A 10,539-nucleotide genomic window follows, 5' to 3' on the forward strand; every position below is an offset into this window, starting at 1 on the left:
CCAATTCAAATTTCCGATAATCCATTTTTTGAACCCGAATTCAAAATTGAAAACCCGGAGGATATTCAAGGACAATTCAGAGATCCTAAACCACTAATCATTCCTCCTGAACCACAAATCATTCAACCAGATATTGTCGAGGAAGAAACCATTAAATCAGAATCCTCTAGTGATTTAGATTCAATAAATTCAATTATGGAAGTAACAGAACCTCTAAGTATGGAAAACCGAATGAGAGCCACACGCACGGGCCAAGGACACGCCATTATTAAGCCAGACATTAATGCACCAGATTATGAAATCAAAGGACAAATCCTACACATGGTAACTAATCAATGCCAATATAGTGGTACGCCAAAAGAAGATCCAAATGAACATCTTCGAACCTTTAATAGGATTTGTACTCTATTCAAAATCAGAGAAGTTGAGGATGAACAGATCTATCTCATGATATTTCCCTGGACTTTAAAGGGAGAAGCCAAAGATTGGTTAGAATCGTTACCTGAAGGGGCGATTGATACATGGGATGTCTTAGTTGAAAATTTTCTTAAACAATTCTTTCCGGCATCTAAAGCTATGAGACTTCAAGGAGAAATTGTTACGTTCGTGCAAAAGCCAAATGAAACATTATATGAGGCATGGATAAGATTCGGAAAATTGTTGAGAGGATGTCCTCAGCATGGTTTAGACACTTATCAAATAGTACAAATATTCTACCAAGGATGCGACGTTGCCACACGAAAAGACATCGACATAACAGCTGGTGGTTCCATTATGAAGAAAACCACAACTGAAGCTTACAAAATTATTGATAATACAGCCTCCCACTCTCATGAGTGGCACCAAGAAAAAGATATCTTTCGTTCATCTAAAGCGGCTAGAGCCGATTCTAGCCATGACTTTGATTCCGTTTCTGCAAAAATAGATGCTTTCGAGAGACGAATGGAAAAAATGACTAAAGATATTCACGCAATACGAATCAGTTGTGAGCAATGCGGTGGACCACACTTAACGAAAGATTGTACTGTTGAATAAACGATGGAACAACGTGAGAATGTTTCCTACATGAACCAAAGGCTGGGAAATAATTATCAAAATAATTATCAACCACCAAAGCCAAACTTCAATCGAAATCAAAACTTTCTTTACAATCCAAATGGACCCAACAATAACTCGTACAACCAACAAGGTCCGAATAACCAACCAACTCAAAACAACACTTTCAATCAACAAAGACCTAGCTTGCATAAACCACCACAACAAACTGAAGAGAAAAATCCAAATCTAGAAGAAATGATGGCAAAGCTAATGGAATCTCAAACACAATTTATTACATCTCAAACCCAAACGAATGAGAGGTTTGATCAGTCACTAAGAACTCAACAAGCTTCCATTTTGAATCTAGAAAAACACGTAGGTACTCTTGCTAGCATGATGAGTGAGAGGGAACAAGGAAAGCTACCGAGTAATACTGAAGTAAATCCTCGGAATGAGAATGTTAATATGGTTTTAACGAATTCTGAAAAACCAGCATCAGAAGATGGGAAGGTTTTAGATGTGAGTAACAATGAAGAAGTTACAACACCACCACCACTCGAGTATGTAAAGCCAGTGGTGGCACCATACAGACCACCCATCCCGTTTCCAAGAAAAGGAGTTGAGTATGAGCAAGTGATTGGAAATAAAGTTTGTGATACCTCTGGAAAGAAGAAGAAGAATAAGAAAGTGCAAGAAACAAAAACCGTAAAGATAAACCCGATGAAGACAGTTCCACCAAAACCTCCACCCAGGGTGGGTGATCCGGGTGAATTTATTGTTCCTTGTCTACTTAGTGATTGTGTCATGTATGATGCACTAGCAGATTTAGGTGCGAGTATAAGTGTTATGCCTCTTTCATTATATAAGATATTAGGAGTAGGTGAGTTAAGTCCAACAGAAATGAGTGTCTGACTCTTTGATCAAACCATTAGGCACCCAATTGGAATTGCTGACAACCTACCCATTCAAGTGGGTAATTTAACCTTTCTAGTCGAATTTATTGTCATTGACATAGAAGAGGACCCAAACATTCCTCTAATTTTAGGTCGACCATTCTTAGCGTCCACCGGGGCATTATTTGATGTAAGAGAGGGTAGAATGACACTTAGTAATGATGAAAAATCGATCACCTTTGTGAGTCGAAAGTCTAAATCTCCACTAACCAAAACCGTTAAACCAACAAAAATGATTGGTAAGAACCATATTGATTTACCAACTCCAACGGTAGTGCTTAACAATAATAAAATGCCTAAGTGTGGGGAAAATGAAGTAACAACTAATGATGACCTGATAACAAAGAACCCCGTTGTTGATACAAAATTAAATGACCCCGTTATTAATAGTTCAATGAAGAAACTTATTAAACGGATTCGCGATGCTAGAACCAAGGGGAACTTTAAGTTATGTAACCGGTTAATATCCAATCTATCGCCTAAAGAAAAGACGAAACTAGTTGAATTTGTGGAAATTACACAGGAATCTGACCAATGGCTTAAAGCAAAAGTCACAGATATGCAAGTTGATTATGGTCCAAAAGAAATTGACGATGAAGTTAATCACAATTTCAAAACCACAGCTACCTAAGTGTGGGAAGATTCAAATGTTCTAAGAAATAATGCTGTCTAGAGTTATTTGTTCTGTTCTCGTGTAGTTTTCGAGAATGGAATCCGATTGGTCTTTTCCACTAGCAGACACTAAAGAACTAGTTTTCTCCCCCCATTTTGAATTTCTGTTTTGTAGGTTTTGTATGAAATTAATTTGCATTTTTAAATTTAATTTTTGTGTGATTTAAAAAAAACAAAAATTACTTTATTTCATTAAGTTTAAAAAATGATTTCTAAAATTCATCGTAAGTTGAAGACTAGGTCATGAAACCGAAATTGCTTTACCCGAGGGCGGGGCAAAAAATTTTGTTATCATTATTTTTAATATTATTGATCTAAAGTATACCAAAAAAATTAAAAAAAAACCCAAATATCTTTGCTTTTAAAACAATCGCTTTAAAAACGACAAATTTTAAATTTTGTCGAGGGACGGACTAGGTAAACATACCGAAACTACCTAAAGTAAAAGGAAACAAAATTTTAAAAATTATTCATTTAAATTGTTTTAATAAATAAAGGTTTTATAATATATATATATATATATATATATATATTATATATGTTTGTAGTTTATCTTATGTACAAAACAGGGTAAAACAACGCACTTTCAAAGAATGGCATTAAAGTTCAGCAAAAGCTACTAATTTTGACGACAAGACGCAAAATATCAAATGTGATATAAAATAATATGTTTGCAAACTCGGTATTTTTAATCACTTTTCTACACTAATCACCCTCATGAATTTATAATTATAGTCTGATTTCATGCAAATGAGGGCACTGCATGATCTCAAGTGTGGGGAAGGGTTATAAATTCTCTCGAGTTTACACTTAGTTTATTTGCCAAATTTTGTGAAAATTTGAAAAAATTTCAAATAAAATGAATTCAAAATCATGTTTATACATATTTATGAACGATAAAACTAGGTGTTAATGCCGAAATTATTGTTACCTCAGAGAGAACATAAATGGAGAAACAACCCAAAACATTAGAATTCATTTAAAATGGAATAGAGGAGAATAAAAAGGCAAAGAAAAGAATAAATAAAAGCTAAGTGTCGGAAGAATTTACCAAGTTATTTAAAACACATATCACATATTTGGTACAGATTATTGCAGGTACTTTTATTTTGGACTAAACTAATTAGTTTTACCCGATTTACTATAATATATTTGAAAGAAAGATGGATCTGCACGATCAATCAATTCCATCATTAAAAGGAAGTAAAGTCTTCCGAAAAAGACACGCGCTTCTTAATTTAGGTCAGGAAGTTGTCGTCCAGACCAGCTGTAGGTTGACGAAAAATCTAGAAAAGTCATCTCTAAAATCAGCAGGAAATCCACGGACCTCAGCATCAAACAGGGTCGCCAAGTGGTCAGACTTATCCTATCCATGAGAGGATCTGTCTCATAAAATGGGGAGGGCGCCGTGCAAATTAGCTTGATAAGACTAATGAATCAGACCCCCAGAAAGGATAATCTCCTTAAAGATTAAAAATCAGCTTTTAAGCCTGATATTACTCAATCCTTGAGATTGACCTTAAAGATTGAGAATTACAAACTCATGGAATTCAATGATATCTAAACTCGAGCTTGAACGAGAAAATATTTTTGATCAAATTAAAACCGATTTGTTTTCTGAAAACCTATTTTCAATGCGTTCATTACCATTGAACGTAAAATCCTAGGAATTCACCTGGAATTCATTAGGTCACCTGAACCAAATCGGGTGTCAACTGTAAGAACGGTGGTTGCATAGCATGGTCGAAGACAGGACCTTGTGCCAGACCAAAAAAAATTATAGGATGATCTTTACTATTGCTCCTACAAAGGATAGTAATTGCATCTGACACGTTGTGGACCATGAACATCTGCATGTCATTAGACATTGCCTTAACAGTTGCTTGTTCAACGCTTTTCTTTACAACTGGACGGTAGTTTACCGAAAGGTAATATACGGAGCAAGTATGCTGGACGTGTGCTTTCCTAAGACAAGTGGGTGACACAAAACCGCAAGTTTTGAGCTAAAATTTTCAAATCTGAAACCCACAAAACCCACAAAAATATTTTGCAAACACCGGTGAAGGGTTATTCCGGAAAACTTATCTAGGGTAAAAGCTAAAATGAATTTTCAAAAGATCAAATGTTTTCATAAAGATCCAATTTCCTTAAAGGATCTAAATTTTCATAGTCATGTGGGACTGTAAACCACATTGTTACTATCATTGTTTATACCGCCGTATCAAAATCACTAATGTATAAAGTGTGAAGAATAAAGAAGTGATTCGTGTGATTTTATTTCAAGTTCTGTATTGCTTGAGGACAAGCAACGCTCAAGTGTGGAGATATTAGATAGTGCTCCAAATGGACATATATTTAGGCACAATATCCTTCCAATATGTAAAGCTTTTAGTTACTATTGTTCTATTTTTATGTAATATTCGTTTAAATAAATAAGTGCGAAGACAAAAGAAGAAAACGAAGATTTGAAGACGCAAATGACCAAAAAGCTCAATTGTACAAAATACAATCTAAGTGGTTCAATTTATTGATGAGAAACGTCTAAAAATTACAAGAGTGCAAGCCACGAAACGCAAAGTACAAGATATCTCCGCGTACGAAAGGACGTTCGAAAATCCGAAACCAGGACTTGAGCCAACTATCAACGCGCGACGCAACGGAGCAAAAATGACAAGTCAACTATGCACATGAATATAATATAATATATAAATAATTCTTAAAATTATATATATTATATTATATAATAATATGTCGATAAGCAAGAAAACAAAAAATATGTGAGTTGGATCTGACGGCCATGCGATCGCATGGGAAATAGGCATAAAACACATGCAAGTGCATGAGCCCATGCGAGTGCATGATATTTGCACTAAAATCTCATGCGACCGCATGAGTTACTGTAGCAGGCCAAGTTCTATAAAAAGTCAGTTTTTCGGACGAGTTATGGACCAATATCTTTTTCTATCTATCTCTCTTTCAATTTATATTTATATTAATATTTTAATTATAATTTTAATTGAAGTTAATAATAATAAGGTTATTGTAAGAATGTTTTACGGGTTTTAAGTCGGAACTCTGTCCATGTAAACGCTACGCGATTAATCACCACTGTAAGCTATGTTCTTCCTTTTTAAATTAATGTATCATAACTAAGTTATTATTATGCTTATTTGAGCCGAAGTAATCGTGATGTTAGACTAAATATTAAGATGGGTTATTGGATTTTGTACCATAATTAAGGTTTGGACAAAAGACCAACACTTGTGAACATTGGACTATTGACTATTAATAGGTAGGGGGTATTGTCTAATCTGATAACAACTCATTGGAACCTGTCGAACCTATCTTCAAATTAGTTAATCTAATAATTATTAAAATGATTATGTATGTCCTATTTAGTGACGTTTATACGACATCTTTTATGATCATTTAATTAATTATTCGGGTTGGGTAATTGATTATTCATTCTGATCAAGTGGATAAATTAATATTCATATCTCATTAAAACAGGGGTGAATTACAGACAAGGATAATTGGTGTAATTGTTAACAAAGTAATAAAACCTTGGATTACACGCAGTCGATAACCTGGTGTAATCATTAAACAAAGTATTAAAACCTTGTTACAATTCGAATCCCTAATTAGTTAGAATATTTGACTTCGGGAATAAGGTTAATTTGACGAGCATTTTATAATTATGACCGATGGACTATTATGGACAAAAACCAGATAGGTATCAAATAAATCCAGGATAAAGGACAATTAACCTAGATAAATAAATTAAAATCAAAACGTCAAACATCATGATTATGGAAGTTTAAATAAGCATAATACTTTTATTTCATATTTCATCGTACCTTTATTTACTGTCATTTTAATTACTGCAATTTACTTTATCGCAATTTAAATTCTGTCATTTATATTATCGTCATTTATCTTTACGCTTTATTTAAAATCGACAAACCGGTCATTAAATGGTAAAAAACCCCCTTTTTATAATAATATTATATATATATATATATATATATATATATATATATATATATATATATATATATATATATATATATATATATATATATATATATATATATATATATATATATATAGCGTTAAACTTGGCTAGTTCCCTGTGGACGAACCGGACTTACTAAAAACTACACTACTTTACGATTAGGTACATTGCCTATAGTGTTGTAGCAAGGTTTAGGTATATCCACTCTATAAATAAATAAATAACTTGTGTAAAATTGTATCATATTTAATAGTATTTCGCAATAAAAATATAACTATTTCGTACCCCTCTGCTTTAACATCATTTATCATAAACAATCTTTTCCATCATTTTAATAGACCACAAGATTTCATTCAATAATCATACACTCGCAAGTGTTTAAAATTCATTCATATGGATTGAACACCTGGTATCCGACATTAACAAAATGCATCTAGAATATCCCCAAACATATAAACATCAAAGTACTAAAGTAGTTCAAATTCTCTGACTGGGGCGTGTCAAAGTCCATAGATCTATCTTTAGGATTCACGTCAATTGGTGGAAATTATTATAAACACCAATTCTTAGGCTATCAAGTTCAACAAGGGCAATATCCGGTATAACAATTCAACCATAGAATGTAGTTTTAATTACTTGTGTCTATTTCTTTAAACATTTATAAAAGTGCATGTATTCTCAGTCCCAAAAATATATATTGCAAAAGCATTCAAAAAGGGAGCAAATGAAACTCACTATACTGTATTTCGTAGCAATTATGCATATGACGGCACTGAACAAGCACAGGGTTGGCCTCGAATTCACGAACCTATATCATTTATTTATATATATATATATATATATATATATATATATATATATATATATATATATATATATATATATATATATATATATATATATATATATATATATATATATATATATATATATATATATATATATATATATATATATATATATATTAAAATATATAATGAAAATCCAATAATTCCATCTATTAGTTATATAGTATTTGTATATTTAATGTTGTAGTTTATATATAATTTGTATTAAACTCTAATATATTTCATATCTTAAATTGCCTGTTATATATATGCATTTATTTTGTATATACATCGTAGAAATGTTAATATTATTAGAATATAATTATAGGTAATATTAATATAATTTTAGTATAAGTATATTTTTATATACAAAATACTTATTCGTTATAATAATATAATAATAATAATAATAATGAAAAATGAAATTTTAAATAAAAAGGTAGTTTTACTAATAATGTTAGTTATAATAATAATATAAATCTTAATAAAAATGATAATTTTAAATGATACTTTTGATAATACTAATAATTTTTATAAAAATGATGATTTTAAAAAATAAAGGTTCTTTTAATAATAATAATAATAATCACAATTATGATAATATTAAAAATGATAATAATAATAATAATGATAATAATAATAATAATAATAATAATAATAATAATAATAACGATAATATCCATAATACTTAATAATAATAATACTATGACTTAATAATAATAATAATAATAATAATAATAATAATATTGTAACTATAATCATAATAATAATTATAATTATAATAATTATAATAATAATTATAATTATAATTATAATTATAATTATAATTATAATACTAGTAATAATAACAATAATAATCATAATAATAATACTTTGGTAATGGAAACTACCTTTTAAAGCTTTTCTGAAAGAAAAAAAAAAATTTACCCCGAGCCGGGCTCGAACCCAAGACCTCTCGCTCACCCACAACACCCTCAAATCATTCTGCTGCTACTTACTTTTCTGTTTTACCTACGATTTCAAATTTATCTAACTCGTTTTCAGTTTCTCTTTTCTTCTTCATATAATTAACCAAGCCCAATTATTGGCCCAACACTAAACGCAATAACCCTAGTGGCCCAAAAGAAATTCCAGTAGATCCCTTATGTTCTTTTTTTTTTATAACCCGTATTGCAGAAACACAAGGTTTTATTCGAATGGGAACTAGAGATATTTCTGCTCATATCATCGTGTTTCATCTTCATTATTTTCATTATTTTCAATTACTGTTCATCATCATTTTTAAGTGGTTTTCGATTTGAATCAAGAAACAGAAACATCGAGTAGTGTACAACATCGTAACAGTAATCACTAAAGGGTTGATGGGTTTTGGAGAAGGAAAGAAATCGAGCAGTAGTGGCTCAAACAGATGACGGTTTAAGGTTAAAGGTGGCGAGGTGGTTCTTGTGGTGATTAAATGGTGGTATGTCTCGGTGGTTGTTTGGGTTGTATCCGTAGGGTACCAAAAACAGAAAAACAATAGGTACCATAGCGAGTTTGCAGAAGAGATAGAAAAGAGGAGAGAGAGATGAGGTGAAGGTTTAATGGAGAAGATGGTTGTTGAGGTGGATTTGTGGGGTGGTGGCTAGGGTTTGGTGACAATCAATGGTGGTTATGGATTGAAGGTGACGGTTTAATGGTGGTTGTAGGTGGTTCCCGGGGGTGCTAGTGTTACGTGTTCAAATGATGGTGGTTTAGTCATGAACCTCCATGGGATAAAAGGTGACCGATTGGGTTGGCGTATTACGGTGATGATAGTTTGGTTTATGTAAGATGATGTGGATTTGTTGTTGTTGCCATTCGAAAATGGTAAAGATGGTGACAAGGATCGATCACAAGGATGTATCAAAAACATAAACGATTCTTACAACATTGTTTGTTCAATCATTAGTAAAACTTAAATGGGTTTTGGCAAGGAAAGAGGTTTTGGTTATTAACAGGAACATATCCATGGTCGATGATCAACAAAAGAAAACAAGTAAATGGGTGTGGTATTGTTAAGCTTCATGAGTTGATTCAAAAGGTGGTCGATGTGTCAAAGAAGGAGACTCAGGTTATAAAATAGATAGGGAGATAGTTATAATGAAAAGAAATAAATAGGTAGATAGTTGTCTGCCCTTTTTCTTATATGCATGTGGTATATGTATGTGTTATATTTAGTGAAAAAGGTAATTGGGTTGATTGACCGAATAAAATGGAAAACAGAAAGCAAATGGATAGGTGCGATGGTGATTGGAAACAGAAAGTTAAGATGTGGGGTGTGCTTATTTGTCTAGTATTTATATTTATATATTTATATAATATAATATGAAATATGATAAGGAAGTGAATGTGAACTAGATAGTGGATATGACTTCCAAACAAAAACAGTAAACAACACATTAAATTCTCGTGAGTTACAATTGTATGTATCCTACCGACAGTTTTCACGGGCTGTTTATCGTGCACTATTTGAAATTAGTGGCGGATAAAATTCTTCGGAAAAATTCTCAAAATTTTAAATTAACTTCTTTTATTTATTTCAGTATTATGGTATAAAAATTCAGTCATTAACTATTAAATAAAAATTACATTAATTATTCACTCCCAACCCCAAGTAAAATATAAAAAATTTTAAAATTTAATAAATAGTTCCTAAATACATTTTTAATAAGTCTATAATTTGCAAAACTCATTTTCGGATCATCGTTTATTTTTAAAATCACATAAGTTCCAATTTAACTTGCCTAAATACCTATCGAATGATGAACGATTGCTACAATCGTTTACTAAATGAATTCGAAATCATTTATATTCGAATTACATTATATTTATTATGTTTAAATAATAATTTAATTATTTCATAGATTATAATTAGTTCAAATCATCAATTCATATAATACTTTATTTAATATTTTTAATTATTATTTATATACCTATATATACATATTTATTTACAATTAATAGTTCGTGAATCGTCGAGAATGGTCGAAGGTCAATGAATGCATGAACACAG

The 10,539-nt window shown here is 31.3% G+C and overlaps 1 non-coding gene across 1 annotated transcript; it reads right to left on the reverse strand.

The window, feature by feature from the left end:
* Nucleotides 1-579: 579 nt before the first annotated feature.
* Nucleotides 580-686, reverse strand: LOC139886855 (small nucleolar RNA R71). Its single transcript, XR_011772716.1, has one exon. It is a non-coding gene; the product is annotated as a small nucleolar RNA R71 (small nucleolar RNA).
* Nucleotides 687-10,539: the final 9,853 nt, after the last annotated feature.

The sequence above is a fragment of the Rutidosis leptorrhynchoides genome, chromosome 1 (assembly GCF_046630445.1).
Source record: "Rutidosis leptorrhynchoides isolate AG116_Rl617_1_P2 chromosome 1, CSIRO_AGI_Rlap_v1, whole genome shotgun sequence".
In the NCBI taxonomy this organism is placed as follows: domain Eukaryota; kingdom Viridiplantae; phylum Streptophyta; class Magnoliopsida; order Asterales; family Asteraceae; genus Rutidosis; species Rutidosis leptorrhynchoides.